The sequence below is a fragment of the Helianthus annuus genome, chromosome 2 (genome assembly GCF_002127325.2).
Source record: "Helianthus annuus cultivar XRQ/B chromosome 2, HanXRQr2.0-SUNRISE, whole genome shotgun sequence".
Taxonomy (NCBI): Eukaryota; Viridiplantae; Streptophyta; class Magnoliopsida; order Asterales; family Asteraceae; genus Helianthus; species Helianthus annuus.
The window spans coordinates 37,138,865-37,155,900 of NC_035434.2; the positions used below are offsets into that span (position 1 = coordinate 37,138,865).

At 38.2% G+C, this 17,036-nt stretch overlaps 1 long non-coding RNA gene across 4 annotated transcripts; it reads left to right on the forward strand.

Annotated features, from left to right (window-relative positions):
* Positions 1-1,788: 1,788 nt before the first annotated feature.
* LOC110886774 lies at positions 1,789-6,044 on the forward strand. Of its 4 annotated transcripts, none has more exons than XR_002562996.2 (5): positions 1,789-2,048; positions 2,136-2,218; positions 2,315-4,230; positions 4,328-4,567; positions 5,747-6,044. It is a non-coding gene; the product is annotated as an uncharacterized LOC110886774 (long non-coding RNA). The 4 variants fall into 4 exon arrangements; XR_002562998.2 differs by lacking the exon at positions 5,747-6,044 and having other exon boundaries at positions 2,315-2,572; positions 2,666-4,230; positions 4,328-5,159; XR_002562997.2 differs by lacking the exon at positions 5,747-6,044 and having other exon boundaries at positions 2,287-4,230; positions 4,328-5,159.
* The last annotated feature ends 10,992 nt before the right edge of the window (positions 6,045-17,036 follow it).

Genomic DNA, 17,036 nt, shown 5'->3' on the forward strand with positions numbered 1-17,036 from the left:
TTGAAAAGTTGAGAAAAGAAAAAAAATTTAATGAAAAAAAAAACAAACGTGGATGTGAGTTTATTTTAGAATGTTTGTATATATTATTCAAAACCCTAATATTGAAAAGAGTTAATAGCCAAAATGGTCCCTGATTTTTGCTCACTTTTGCCACTTTAGTCCAAAATCCAAATTTTTTAAATCTGGGTCCCTGAGGTTTGCATTTTGTAGCCATTTTAGTCCAAATTTCAAAAAAGTCAAATTTTGTCAATTTTTTTTACTGAAGTTTGTCTTTATCCTCATTTTTCATAAGGGCAGAATTGTCATTTACACATTATTATAAACTAATTTACATTAAAGAAAATAAAAAAAACCCTCTTTAAATTACCCTAATCAATCGATCCAAATACTCACTTTCCCCATCATCTTCTTCCTCACCTGCTTCCCTTCCCCTAATCGAACCCTAACAATGGATGACAACGAACACTGGAACTAGTGCATCCGAAGAGAAGGCACAACGTTTGATCCTGAAGTAAAATACGGTACGTTTCTGTCAATTTGATGTTTTTTCTTTCAAAATTGATAGGGCAATCTTAGTTGAATCGATCTCTGAAAAGTTTTTTTGTCAATATACAGCTAATCGACCTGGATTTTTCACGCCGAGACTTCATCATGGAGGTAATTTCACTGATGAGGATGACTTTGACTACAGGGGGGTCAGGTAGACCACATTGACAAGGTGGATTCTGACTTCATCATGTAAAGTTGATTGTCAATGTGGTCTACCTGACCCCCTTGTAGTCAAAGTCATCCTCATCAGTGAAATTACCTCCATGATGAAGTCTCAGCGTGAAAAATCCAGGTCGATTAGCTGTATATTGACAAAAAAACTTTTCAGATATCGATTCAACTAAGATTGCCCTAACAATTTTGAAAGAAAAAAAAATCAAATTGACAAAAACGTACCATATTTTACTTCAGGATCAAACGTTGTGCCTTCTCTTCGGATGCACCAGTTCCAGTCTTCGTTGTCATCCATTGTTAGGGTTCGATTAGGGGAAGGGAAGCCGGTGAGGAAGAAGATGATGGGGAAAGTGAGTGTTTGGATCGATTGATTAGGGTAATTTAAAGAGGGTTTTTTTTTATTTTCTTTAATATAAATTAGTTTATAATAATGTATAAATGACAATTCTCCCCTTATGAGAAATGAGGATAAAGACAAACTTCAGCAAAAAAAATGACAAAATTTGACTTTTTTGAAATTTGGACTAAAATGGCAACAAAATGCAAACCTCAGGGACCCAGATTTAAAAAATTTGGATTTTGGACTAAAGTGACAAAAGTGAGCAAATCTCAGGGACCATTTTGGCTATTAACTCTTTTGAAAATTCATATACACATCAATTATATATATATATATTAAACCCATTAAGTCTAACCGCTTTCTAAATCGATATCCACCGTCGGATCATGCTGAGATGAACGTTTAAACTCCCAAAAATAACCGCTATGATGGCGGTTTAGAGCGTTTTTTTTAGCTGGTGGTTACCTCCTAATTTTACTGTCCATTATCTCCACAACTCTCTAAGCTTCCTACAAACCTGGGTTTGAGTCTTATATAATTATTATTATACTATTATTCTCAGGCAATTAACTGCCCAAAATGACACTAATAACTGTTTCTGGGATTTACCTGAACCGTCAATTGAAGGTGGTTAATTCTGAAATTTAATCTCAGCCAAAATAAGTAGGAAGTTACCTCAATAATTTGGCAGTTTTTATTTTAGAAGAGCAGTTTTCCAGTTACCGGATGGTTTCATAAGAACTTCCCAACCTCACCCCACGTACAATAGTTTACTACACGATAATAACCTCCAAAATTTGACGGTTTTCATTTGGAGTAAAGCCGTTCCATAGTTATTGTGGTTTCTTCACCATCTCGCTCTCCCGTGATTTTAGCAGTCTGTTTCTCTCCTCGCCCATAAAACCCTTAACCCCCCACTATGTGCTCAATCACCGTGCCCTCCAACATCAGAATCATCCTCATCTCTCTCTAATCCATTGGAGTGGTGCGATTTCATCAACATCCATTGGCACCATAAACACAACTTAATCGATAATCATCACTAATCATTGCTTCAATTCGCTTATTGCAGGATCAACGTTACACCTGACTAAATACATCGCTTCAATAGCTTATTGAAGAATCATCCTTGCTTCCTATCAGCAATTTCAAAAGGTATTTCATTCAACCCTTTTTTCTACTTGTATGGCTTAAGTGATTGTTGTTTCTTAATTGGTTGTTAGCCATCATAATCTTTGTTACGCCATTCAGAACAAACCCTAGGTTGTGGGAAGATAAGAGGATGGTTTCGGTTCAATTGGAAGCTTTCCTAATGACAGTAATGTGTAGTTTCTTGCTCCCAACTCTTAATTTACCTTTGATTTAATCCTTTTCCAATTTTGTGATACATTTTTGTTTTCGACTATGTGATGCAATGCAAAGAGAAGGGTTAAAATTAACTATTTTTTCTCTCCTAAGGTACACTTCAGTTTAAAAGAACTTGTGAGGAAATCCATAGCAGAGACAGTGGTAACTAAATCATTTTGGTTATTGTGAGATGTGGTTATTCTTTTGCATTTTGGGGATGCTTTGTTTGCAACAAAAAGTTGTCACTCTTTGCAGGAGTTGAAGCGTTTCCCATCACTCAAAGCTGACATAGCATCTGCTGCAAATGAAGCACTGGAAAAGTTTCGTGATGAAAGCCAAAAGCCGACTGGTCGACTAATCTAACTATTTATCATCCACATACATTTGTTATAGAGGAGGTAAAATGGGAAATTGGTGGGTATAGTATATTTGTTGACACGTTGTCCCTTTTTTATTCTAAATTACAGTTTAACGATGGTCATGTCACTTTTAGTCCAAATTGTTCACTCATTGATGGTATATTCGCCATTTTTACCAACATACGTTAAATCTTCATTAAGTTTATTTGAAATAGCATAAATTTAACCAAATAACTGACCTGATTAAATGTGTTCGGTTTCGAGTCTAACCTTTAATTGGGTTCGGGCATCTCATGTCACTTATTAACCGAGTCGGGCCTTTTCGGTGATCGGGTCTCGGTTAATAAGGGACACGAGAAGCCCGAACCCAATTAAAGGTTAAAAATGACGGGCCTAGCTGTTGATTGTATTAATGGAAAGTATAACTAGAGTGTGATCAAGGTCATATGAAAGCGCAAAAGGGTACTATATTTTATTTTACCTTTTGAAAAACAAAAAAAAACTAAATATTTTGCAGCCATGATGAAAGCATGTAGTCATGTTAAGAACAAACAGTTCAATTAGTTAAACTTAGGTTTTATTTGGTATAGCATATGCTTTAGTTGGTGCTTGCATTAAAAGAAAAATATAAGTTGGTTCTTTAATAACTGAAATGATCTTAAGTTTGCAACTAGCATTGGAGGTGGAACTTGATGTAAAAATCTTTCTTTTCCCTGGGTAGGCTTGAGATAGCTCTTTAACGTCATTGAGAAACATGTGCAATTGAGATCTACCCCAAACAAGTAATGCATATTATTTTATTTTTAGTTCTTTCAAATACTATCAGTTGACTTTATCAAACAAGAACTTCTTTGTAGTCAAGTATCATGCTTATTAGTCTTTTTTAATCAGTCCATCTTTATGCCCCTTGTCTACTATACATGACTATTAGTTAACTTTTTTCATATTAAGGAGTGCCTAACCATTTCACGTTTCAATAGTTCATCAGTTACTTTTTTCATTGTGTTGTGGTTTTTAGTGTAATCCATCTAGTATGTACTCATACATTTAATGTATGATACTATTATGTTAAACAAATACTGATTTCTAGAAATTTTAATTGAAGATATTCGTTTTTTTTTTTTCGAACAGCTAATAATTTTCACCCCTATTCCACCTTTGGTGGGTTTCGAACTCCTGCCTCCCCCAAGAGGGTATTTTCCCTCTACCACTAGGCTACAGCCTAAGTGGCAATTGCAGATATTAGTTATTTACCATAGTAAAAATGACAAAAAAAGACATACATTAGGCTTGACATCATACCTGTAATTGATGAAAGCTCTACAAAAGCTTGTGCCTAATGCCTATAAGGTCAGAATTTAAAATAAGACTGCAGGGTGTTGAATATGAAGTTGAAACTTCCATGCTACAACAATCAATCAACAAAGGACAAAAAGTATCATCATGTTTCAGCTATAAATGGTACTCCTATTTGAAGAAAGTGTTGTCACACCTATGCTTACTTTGAATCTGTATTGACATTTTTGTTTTTAACTTCTGCTGCCAAATCACGATGCAGTTAATCGCACACCCTTTAAGAGGTCAGGATCTTGTAAAACTGAAGAAGGCTTAAGTGAGGGTGCTTGATATTATCTCAAGACAACATGCATCCAAATAGTATATTCTAATGTTTGTATAACTGTATCCATACATACATGGTTTGGAATAGAGATGGCAATGTGTGCGGATGGGTGTGACAGATCAAGATGGATAATTTTGGGTGCTCGCTATCATCTTTAGACAACATGCAACAAAAGCAGTAAGAATCTATGTTTGTTTTGATACATATTTTTTTTAATATTTGTAGCAATATGACAGGTTGGGTAATTGAGGTTTCGATCAAATGTTCTATTTTTTTGTAAGGGTGAAGTGATCAGATCAACTTGAAGATCTTTTTCTCCATTCTTAGGTTCTAATAAATAATCAGTGATTCGGATATTCTAGGAAAATATACTTAATTTTCAAACAACCCATCAAATTTAATTTGTTATATACTATATGTTTCATAAGGTCAGATGGCGTTTATTAGGCCATATGTTATGAGGTGTCGTTGGGGCGAGGGCTTGGGGCAAATTACAGGAGTTAGGAAGGAGAAAAAGAAGGAACCGTGTGGGCGTCGTAGGAAGACGGGGGCGTGGAACCATAACGGAGAGGCGTAGTTGGAGCGTGGGGCAGCTATTCGTATGATTAACTCAAAATGTGTTATTAATTTTTCAATTTTTTATTTACTTTATAGGGATACAACAAAATATCAGGTGGATACTCCCCTGGAGCTCCAACATTCTTGTCATGTAAATGAATACCTGATGGCACTTATTCATTAATCATAAGTTCATAATTTTGAGTTGTTATTCTTAATTTCATTATTATTTTAAATACATCCAAAGATGGTATATAATATTGATGTTAAAAATGCAAATAAAAAAAACTTGTACCCATATTTTTTCAAACTTTTAATGCTACAAGAAAACCACTCACTGATTAGAAGTCAAAAGTCATCATCACAAGATTTAAACTAAAAAGGGTGTTTATGCATCATATGCATCAATACCACTCCTTTATGTAAAAAAAGGTGGTTACCTATCATTTCAAGTAGTTTTTTTTTTCATTTTCTTAAATGTAAGCCCATTTAGTGTTTTTTCGTTGAGGTGGGTGTGTTCTACTTATCAACATGGGAATCACTAACATAAGTTCTATAGGATCATTCTTACAAGATGAATTTTTTATAATGTAAACAAATATTATACAAGCGCGGCCACTCCATTAAACTAATTGGTGAAAGGGTCACACATGCCCTGCGAAAACAGATAGCTCTGAGAATCCGACCCGCCCACAATTACAGGGGAAACCCATAGCCTTAATATAGGTTAGCTTTGTTTGTCAAGTTGTTTATGTATCTTGTGTAAGTTGACTCTATTTTATTTTTATGTGTTCATAGGTTCATTCATGTTGTTACTATATAATCAACGTAACCCGTCCACCGGACGGGTATTAAACTAGTTGGTGGGGAACGAATTCTAGGGAAAAGAATAAGAATTCTTTTTTGGTGGCAAAATTATTTTATTTTCGGAAGCTGCTACGAAAAGCAAGATTGAATGGCAGCAAGGTTAAAAGGAAAAAAATATATATATTGGCGTGAAGACGGCAAGGAGGCAGAGGGTTCTTTGGCAATTTTTGGAGGCGCAAGATTCTAGGGAGCAGACTTTGTTCGAGACGGCTACAAACAGAAAAAAAAAGAAAAAAAAGAAGATCAAGAAGGGAAAAGAGTTGGTTCAAGGGTTCAAATCACGATCAAAATTCAGGTTTGGTTGTGTTAGACTTTGTGTTATACACACTATTAATATGGTTTGTTTATCGTATGAAACTTGTTTCTTTTTCTTGAATATGATTCTTGGGTAACTTTTTATGCTACCTAGTATGACTTAATATTTTGATTATTTGGTTTTGATTAATGATTAAATTGGGATGATTTACATATTCCTGTTTTGTGATTGTTTATGAATTTATATGCTTATCTTCGTTGTGATTGGTTGTTTGGTTATGTGATCTTGTTAGTATGGTCTCGAACTATTTAGATCATTATAGGTTCGTTAATCTATTAGGTTTTCGTTCTAGAGCTTGAGATTAGAGATAATTCAAGTTTAACTAAATTAATTAAAATCAACTGAGTATGGTGTGCATCCTTTTCTGGCAAATCTAGCGACGAGTCAGGATTGCTAGGTTATTAGCTAGGCGTTGTTTGCTAGTTTGGTGGCCGATAGCTCGGATCCAGCTACTTATTCGCGTTTAGGGTTTCCTAGGATTTCAATTATTTAGCAGGTTTAGCTTCATGACCGGAGGATTTTAGCACCATAGTTGTTATTAATCTGACAGTCGTGGGATTCGGTGTCGATAGCTCGAGTCGTTTCCAATTTAGCACTTCATCACTTTGTTCCATCTTCTATTTTGGTTGATGATCCTTAGCGGGAGGTTTTCTGGTAAGATTCGGAGCTTTAGCCATTGGTCAGGACTAGAGGTCATGGGTTGGTCATAGGGATTCGAAGTCTTGGTCATAGGGATTCGAAGTCTGGGTAGTTCTTTCTCATCATTGTCTACTTCTCGTTACTTCACCATCTTGCTTGCTTGCTTTGTTCCCTTGTTTACTCGCTTTAGTAGAATTAGAAAATTACAAAAAAAAAAAACAAATTAAACGAATTAAGTAATTAGTTGAGTCAGAGTCTAGTTAACGTCGCTAGTGTCTCGTGGGTTCGATACTCGAACTTCATTAGGCTTTACTGCGTACGATAGGTACACTTGCCTGTCAGTGGTCTAGCATTTAGAGAGTCTTAGTTTATAGATTTAAAACTAGGGTGTCTAGATTAGGTTTAGTTTCACAGACCACATTCAGCACATCATCCATCGACTTAACTCTCTCTTACCCTCTATAAATACCGCCGTACACGTCCCTTTCACTGATTTGACGTCTCCATCTGACCACACGCTCCCAAGTCATTCTCAATCATTTTTCTCATCGATTTAAGGCCATTTCATAAGTATTACTCCCCAAATCTTGTACAATCTTCATCACTAAACACTTCTACATCATCTTCTCCATCAAAATCATGTACAAACACTCGTTTTCTTGTGACAATTGTGTTCTGTAATCGATGTTCAATGTAAAAAAATGTTAATTATCAATAAAACAATGTGCTTTGGTGTTATAATATGTGTTCTGGTTCTATTATGTGTGTATTGTGTTTGATGATTTTATGATTTGATTCGAGTTCGATTTCAAGTTTTAAATCGCTTTCTAGAAAGTTATACGCGAACTGGCGCGTAAACGCAGTCAGTTTAACGTGACAAACACTCCGGAATAGTGACATAGGCTTAACATACCATAAATAACCTTTACATAACTTAGAAATAAGTTTTGGATGGTTTGGTGTGTGGAAAACAAGTTTGTTCGATCGCATGGACTATTTGTGTCAAACTGCAAAACTATGCCGATTTGCATAGCAGCGAACATTCCGGAACTTGATCATAAGTTAAACATACCATAAATATCCTTTCCATAGCGTAGAAATAGGCTTTGAGGGGTACGGTATGCTAAAATAAACTTATTGGTCATTCAGGGACTAAAAGCGTCAAAAAGTGCATAAGTTTGCATTTTCAAGCATATCTTACGTTCTGAATACATCCGGACATCCAAAAATTTATGTAATCATTAAAATATCTTATTTTAGTGATTGGCATGCAAAAATTCCATTCGTCGCTTAATTTGGATCGTTTTTGCGTTCGTTACAATTTCCGTCGTAATTACCCGAATAACGCAATCGTACGACCAAACGAACCGACATCCGAGATTTTTTTGAGCATATTTTAAGTTCCCTATACTTTAACTTCATTTTAGAGCCTTGAAATGGGGTTAACAGGGCTTAAACATGCCAAAAATCAAGTTTTAAGCATGCAGGGACCTGTTTCGCCAAAACTGGAAACTTGAAACCATGCACCCTCATGCCACGCGCCAAGACCAGTGATCCCTGGCGCGCCACACGACAGACCAGGTTTCTAGAAGTACCAGTTTCAGCAAACAGCCTGCTCAAACAGCTTTAAATCCCTATTTTTGCAATCTATGGACTTGTTTGCCTGTTTTGCTAATTGCCAAATCATAGGATAACAAGTGTAGGGTCAAGATTTGAGTTTCATAACACTTGGAATGATCTTAGAGATCCAAACATCCTATAAATAGCTTGGGTTTTTAGAGTTCATTTGCTCATTTCATTCAAGACCTGCTCTAAGTTGGAGGTTCCTCTAGTTGAAGCTTCATACCTGAGCAATTCTTGAGTTTTCTTTGTTCTTGATCTTAACTTGGACCCTTTGTAAGTTTCCTTCATGCTTGTTCTTGTTTTTCAAGCATGAAAGTCAAACAGTGTTTGACTTTCTACATTGACCAGTCAATGGTCAACACAAAGTTCGTTTGAACTTTGCAACGTGAGTGTAATCACGATGGTTATATCCCGTGTGACTATACCTACTGATTACCACGTTGACTAGGCGTAGTGACGAGTCGTAGTTTTGGCCAAAATGCGTATTCATGCGTATTTTGCAACCAAACTATTCTTGGGTATCAAAACCCTTTGTTTTGATATCAAACCTGTTTTCTAACTTAACTAAACATGTTTTATTATGTTTAGCTCGTCACTTTTAGTCTTGTGCTTGTTTAGAGTCGTAAGTCAAGCATTCTAAACAACCGTTTAGACTTTCGAACACGACCCGTTTGGTCAATCATTAGGATCCGACCAAGCATGTTTAGAGACCATAGTTGTATAGGGAATAACCTTCCAAGGTTATACCTTATGGTCACTTAGTTTAAGTGGTTGTATGATAGGTAGTTTATGTGCCTTAGGAAAATGACCAAAATGCCCTTTTCATGCATAATTGAATTTTAAGCATATGTAACATAAACTTTTGTCACTTAATCAATTATGCAACATGATTAGTCATATAATACTTGTCATAGGACTAGTTAGACATCTCCAACGCGCGTTTGCGCGAACGACGCGTTAAAGTAGCGTAAGCTACCTTAATGGGTCGCAATGGGTCGAAAGCACTTAGGATAAGTTCCGATTTAGGATGTAGGCCTTGTTAAACCATATTACACGAGTTCCAAAACTCATTTGGTTTACAAGACCTCATTCAATCCAATCTTCCGATTTAGGTGTCGATTATTTGACTAGTGATTCGATTACTAGGTGCTGCTTGAGTTTCCTTGATTTGCCTGAGCTTGTTGAGTTCTTTAGATTGAGGATACTTTGCACTTCGATGTGAGTACATAGATCCCCTCTTTTTACATGTTTTGTGGTAACTATGTGAGTACATAGTTCCCATATTTTACTTTTTTCGATTGTTTTGGGGTGATTCATATGTGTTAAACGATTTCGATGTTCTAAACGATGGTTTCAAAAGCTATTAAAATGGTTTATATTAAACTAATAACAATTTCGATAATGTGAACGAACTTGTTGGACGTAATTAGATAACGAATGACATTCATTAGCATTGATCAAGCCGACCAGTATTAGGTTATGGTACCATAGGATCTGACAAATCCCGTTATCAGACTGCACCCATGGTTATGTGTGGGGTTGTGTGGGTAACGACTGAATCTGTGATTGTTAACTTACCCTTTGGTGGTTTGTTAATACGAGTTTAACGAGGGACGAGTTGCGAAGGTTTGAATGTTATTAGTGAGACGGCCAAAAGTAGTTTTCACAATTAAAACGAGAACGATTTTGGGACGAGTTAAACGATTTGTAACGATTTTGGAAACGATTGGTACTAGTTAAACGATTTGAACGAGTTAAACTATTTGGATAAACGATTGGTTTTTGGGTGGTGATTAGGTAATGGGAGGGGTGTAACATGATAAAAGCATGGTAGATACGCCGCTGGTACTTCTTATATATAAGTGATTTTATCATATTATATTCCATGTCATTATTTAGTTCACTTAGGCAAACGATTGGAAACGATGTCACACAACGATGTTTTCTAAATGATATAAACCATACGAGTTTTATTAACGAGTTATTACGAGATATTTTACAATTTGGTTTACTAAAACAACTGTTTTTGGGTTAAGAATCATAGCTACGAGGTTTTATAAATTATAACCGCTTGATTTGAGTTGGTTAAGTATGTTGCAATACTATACACTTTTCAAAATAAGGTTTTTAACAAGGTATTGCAACATGTAGACGAGCCATGAATCCGATACTCTCATAAAACCTATGTGCTCGCCAGCATTTCTTTGTTGACTTTGTTTTTACATATGTTTCAGGTATTGTTGCTTGATGTTGATTGCTAGGATGTATGTTTCACATAGGATCTGGACGAGGCCTTAGTGACATAATAACAATGATAGTCGATCTGTAACAAGTTTTTTTCTTTTTGTTTTAAGACAATATAAATTACTTAACGAATCAATAAAACAAAACTTTTTTTGTATCCATGGTTGTGAAACAATAATTCTGTTACAAGACTCCCCAACGTTTCCGCCACGATTTGTTGTTTTACGTGGTCGGGGTGTGACATTTCTCCTCGAAATCGCCTGATTTGGACTCCTTGAAGGTGGTTCTCACCCAGTTGCTTATGCAAACTGTTGTGTGACACCATCTCATCAAGATTATTTCAGATCTAAAAGATTACGACACTTTTAACTTAAATCACAAAAAGATTTCAACATTTTTCTTCTATTCTAAAACTTTTCTTCAACTTTCTACACAAAAACCGATAGAATCTAGACCCATTCAGACTCTCTACTCATTTTCTAGTTGAGAGTCGGCTTAAAGACAGATTTCCACCAGAAAGATGACCGATTAACGGGTTGAACATGAAACTTCATCAAAGAACAATGAGTCCGATCGAAAGGGGTGATTCCCATCCGATCGAACGAGCTGAATATTGGTGTGTTTCCGTTGTTTGACACGTCATCACGCCGTCTCCGTTAAACTTAAAACTTTTTACTTAGTGAGTATACTTGAACCCATTTTCATTTAACGCACTTTTGGGTGTTACATACGTTCTCTATAAAAACACAACAACACACAACACAAACACTTTTAACGCTAACCGTTCCCGCATGCTATACGTGTACTTTGAATGCTTGTACTATGCCATACAGTGTTACACTATACCGCCTCTAGCAACGATAGTACTATAGTTTGGACTCAGCACCTGTCGTGCACAGGGGTTGTTAGGGATCACATCTCTTTACTTCATGTGTCCGCTGGACATGTGTCGCGCACACTCTACAACGCAGTCTCGTGGTTAAGTGTGAACATAGTTGTGATAGTTACTTGCATCGCCCGTTACGTGTTACATGCTGGTTATGCGTAAACGCCTGTTGGTACTATATACTATGCAAACTTGTGTTACATTTTATGTATTGACTTTATTTTAACGTATGTGACAGGTTGATAGGATGCTATGCTGTGTTACGCTGAATCGAGATAGGCAGTCTAGAAACTACACTAATAGAAATCTAGGTTGTCGGACTTGTTTTGCTTTTGAGACACTCTATCTGTAATAATTGTTATGGAATGTTTGTTGATTGGTATTGGACAATTAACCTAAAAATATTGCCATTTAATAGTTGTTATGGATTCTCTTGAGCAATCTGGTTTGCCTAATGCCGCGCCCCGATGTTTCCGCCATCGGTTTGGGTGTGACAGATTGGTATCAGAGCCATAACTATAGGGAATTAGGTCGAGTCTTAGGATTTACGTAGTCTATAGTCTAAGTACCAACAGACCAGCTCTATGCGAACCTAGTAAAGGCTTTATACGAGCCACTGTTGATCACTCTCGCTCGAACTAGCGAAAACTACATCTTTGTGCGAACAACGCATACTACAGCTTCGCACGAAGAAGGCCTTTCCTAAGGCTGAAAACTACTGTTGCTTTTCCTAAGGCTGACACAATACACAAGTTTTCGAAAACACTCGTATAACACAATCGAGTGATCTTGTCGAGATTAGGCATGAAAACCAATAACTCTTGATAAAATCACTCACTCTACGCGTATTTTTACTCTCAGCACGAGAACCTCTGTTGAGTTAGGATTGACATCCATATCTCGACAGAGATCTCCATCTCTACCTCGTGGTCTTACCACACTATCAGGAACAAAGTTGTTAAGCTAGGGGTGAAACCCGCATCTTAACGTTCAGTTCCACTCTCTTATTCTGATTTTATAAAACTCTCACCAAAGTCTGGATTGTTTTGATGACTCGAGTCACGCAGTAACCGGAAGGATGAGTGCCGTTCACCGTATTTTAGCGAGAGCACAGTCTATTAGGCCAAAGCATGCACTCGAGGTCGTTGTGAATAATTGAACTACTTTTGGTAGTCGACGCCTAACACCCAAGGTACTCTGTTTCGATTCTGAGCCCACAGCTGCTGATCTTTTGTGTTATCGATTTTATGTGTTTTATGTGTTTTATGTGTTTTATATGTTCATATGTTTATATGTTTCGATTTTTGGAGATCTACGCATTTCGCTTTCATCACTCTGCAAAACGCGCATGACTCACACAACTCTCGAATCTAAAACGCTAACTAATCGCGAACAAAGTAAGAACTCTCATATGCTACACTCAACGCTATACTACTCGCTATACTACTCGCAACGCTACTCGCTATCGCTATTCGCTATCGCTCGTAACTCTCGAATGTATTTCGCAGCATTTAAAGTTAGGTGAATACGTGCAAAATATAGGTGAATACATGCAAAATATGTGCTTACGTGGATTATGTGCTCCTACGTGCTTATGTGCTTATGTGCCTATGTGGTTTATGTGCCTACGTGACTATGTGCCTATGTGTTTGACGTATTCCTGTGCTTTACCTAATAATATTAATAAGTATGGTGGTTAAACGCTAAGCTTTTCAAAACTAAACCCGATATAACCAAATCTCGTCTGAAATCATATGGCGATGTCTGTTGCAGACAATGTCGTCATTTGGTTCTCACACCCAATGTGCAGCTAGACGCAACCATGCTGACAAGCGTATTACCTCGCTGGTGGCCAAGGAAATGGCTAAAGTCATACCTTAGATCGTCAGTGAGATCAACGAGGTCAGCAGCAAGTCCTCTGTCGAATCCAAGAGCGACTCTCCGAAAGCCTCTTTCAGCTTTAAGCAATTCAAGGCCTGCGGTCCTAAAGACTTCACTGGTGAAGATGGACCTAGTGCTATGTTCCAGTGATTTGACTCTATTGAAGTCACCCTTCGTCAAAGCGGATGCCCAGACAACCTCAACATTGTGAGTGCTGCTGGAGTCTTCAAGTCTAGGTCACTTGAGTGGTGGACTGCTGAGCGCAACAGGCGCGGCAATGATGTAGCTTATGGACTCTCCTGGGAAGAACTGAAGGAAGTCATGATAAAAGAATTCTGCCCTCCCCATGAGATTCAAAAGCTGGAGAATGAGTTCTGGCATATCAAACACGATGGAGGGGATAACGCAGGTCTCACCGCTCGCTTCAAGCAGCTCAGTATCATCTGTCCTAGCCAGGTGGCAACACCTGATATGACGATCAAGAAGTACATTCGAGCTCTACCCGATTGTGTAGCTGACTTTGTGCAAGCAGCTAAACCTGCTACCATTGAGGAGACTTACCAACTCGCAGCTGAGATCAATGATAAGCGAGTCTTACCTGGGTATTTCAAAACCTTAACCAAAAGCCTCAATCAAGCAACCGCTACTCTCGCTACTGAAACTACAGCATCACAAGTTTCGAAGTCTTCACGCCAGAACCGCAAGCCACAGGGTAACAACAACAAGAACTACACTACTACCGCCGCTCCTTTCAATGCTGTTCCCGTACAACCCAAACAGAAACAAAATTGCGAAGCTCCTAACACCAACGCACCGCCTGCTAAGCGTGCGTACACTGGTGTTCATCCTCTCCGCCCTACTTGCACCTACCATCACCCTGCAGGGGTGAACTGTCGCTTCTGTGCGAATTGCAACATCTATGGGCACTTTACTGCTCACTGCCGTTCAGGCCCACGTCAACAAGTTGTTCAAACTCCAGCACCACCAGCCCAACCTCTTGCTCTTCAGGGTAACCAAGCAGCTCCTGCACCCGCTGTTCATGCGCGAGCTTGCTACTCTTGTGGTGACCCGAATCATTTTGCTAATGTCTGCCCGAATCGAGTTGTGAAACAAGAACAGCAACCACCGCAGCAGCAGCAACAGCAACAACAGCAGCAGCAGCCTCAGAATCAGCAGCAGCAACCACAACAAACAGCCCGCGGAAGAACCTTCAATATCAATGTCCTCCAGGCTCAGACTAACAACAATGTTGTCAATGATACGTTCCTTGTTAACGGTATTTATGCTTCGTGTTTATTTGATACTAGATCCGATAACTGTTTTGTGTCGTTTGAATTTGAAAAACTCCTAAATCGTAAACGCGCTAACCTCCTAACGACGTTCGACGTAGAAATCGCCATCGGAAGAACCGACATTGTTAGTTCTGTTCTTCCTGATTGTACTCTCGAACTCAACAATCACATCTTTCCAATCGATCTTATTCCAATGCAACTTGGTAGTTTTGACATCATAGTTGGCATGGATGTTCTTCGTGAAAATCGTGCTGAAGTTGTTTGTTTCGAAAAGTTGATTCGTTTCTCTGTTTCAAACGGCGACCAATTATGTGTTTATGGTGAATTATCCTCGAAGGAATTGAAACTTATGTCGTGCATTCAAGCAAACAAGTATCTCTGAAAGGAATACATGGCTTTCTTAGCACACATTGTAGTAGCGGAGGAGGAAAAGAAGCCAATGGAAAAGGTACTCGTGGTTGATGATTTTCCGTATGTCTTTCCTGACGATTTACCCGGTCTACCCCCGACTCATGATATCAATTTCCGTATCGACCTCATTCCTGGAGATAACCTTGTTGCTAAAGCCCCTTATCGCCTCGCACCGTCTGAAATGCGTGAACTTTCTAGTCAACTTCAGGAATTAGTTGATAAAGGCTTCATACGCCCTAGCACATCTCCATGGGGCGCACCTGTCCTTTTTGTGAAAAAGAAGGATGGATCGTTCCGAATGTGCATCGATTATAGGGAACTCAATAAGCTTGCTTACTATCAAGAATCGCTACTGTTGGTGCACTTGTGTCTGTACTTTGTCTGTGTTCAGTCTGTAGGAAAACGATGTCCTAAGTCAGTCTGTAAGTTGACCAAGTCAACTATCCTCCTAGTTTGACTTGGACAACATAATGTTGTCTGGATCGAAGGATAACCTCGAAGGATCCAACTGATCCTTCGAGGTGCTCGAAAGATATGGTTCGACCATGGTTCGACCATTAGGCATCGAAGGATGATCCTTCGATGTCCATGCTGATCTTTCGGACACATTGTCATCGACAGATGATCCTTCGGACCATCTATCGATCCTTCGACCAAGACCTGCTGTGTATGGGTATAAATACCCATGCAGTGTGTTGTGTTTAGAGATATACCAAGAGAGATACACATTTGGAGAGTTAGAGAAACTCTGCTGGAAAACACACACACACACACTTTAGAGAGTTTGCAAACAAGATTGTAAACATTGTGCTTGTAACCGTAAACGTTCATACGTATTAATACAGTGGTGTTAATCGGTGAACTTTGTGTGTTCTTGTGTTTGTTCTTGCTTCATCCCGGTTTGCCTACTAGCTTGGATTCCGCACTCGCTAGTGGGTTAGTATAACAAGGTTTAGGTTTGTTCTCGATCCTCCGAGAAAAGGGACCTACAAGTGGTATCAGAGCCTCGCTCTTTACCTTGTTTAAAACCGGTTTGTTCAAGTTCCTTGGTGTGTTTGGACACTTGGTTTAGCACCCGTTTTTGGTAGTTTTCTGCATAAAAACGCGTTCTAAACCTTTCGGGAGTGTTCGGGGTCGGTTTGGGTAACATAAAAATCGTGTTTGTGAAACTTTGATTTTTCCGGCCATATTCCGGTTTATCTCCGGTGACCTGTTCTTGAAGATAAGGTTGCTTATTTTGGCAAAAATTTTTGAAAGTCAATTGTTTGGTTAAAAGTTGTTGCAGAACCATCCTTTCTGCCGAAAGTTGGTACACCAACCCATCAACTTTTCACCAACCTGTCCTTTTGTGTCAGGTGTGTCAGAGGAATCGAAAGATATCCTTCGACATCGAAAGATATCCTTCGACATCTTTCGATTGGAGACAGCTCGATAGATCAGCATCCTTCGAGTAGTCTTTCGAAGTCTAAGGGTTATCCTTCGTAGTTGGAATCTTTTCGAAAGTTGGTTGTCCGAAAGATAAGGATACATCTCGAAAGATAAGGATCTTTCGTTGTGAGTCTTTCGAGATCAGTATTCGAAAGATATAGATCTTTCGAACTGTGAATCTTTCGTGATAATCAGTCGAAAGATAAGGATCTTTCATTGAGAATCTTTCGAAGGCTTTGCTCGAAACTCAACAGTAATCTTTCGATCACTGTTGATCCTTCGAACAAGTCTTGATCTTTCGATCAGATTGTATCTTTCAATTGTTGTCTGTTTGTTGCTAACAGTTTGTAGTGTGTAGGTGTGGTATATATATTATTGATTAAAATGAGTTGTACTAACCCTTGGGATTGGAGTACGGATCCACAACCAGATCTGAAACAGATGTCGATGGCTGAATATATGACGAGTGCCATTCCTAAACAACAACAATCAATAAGTTCA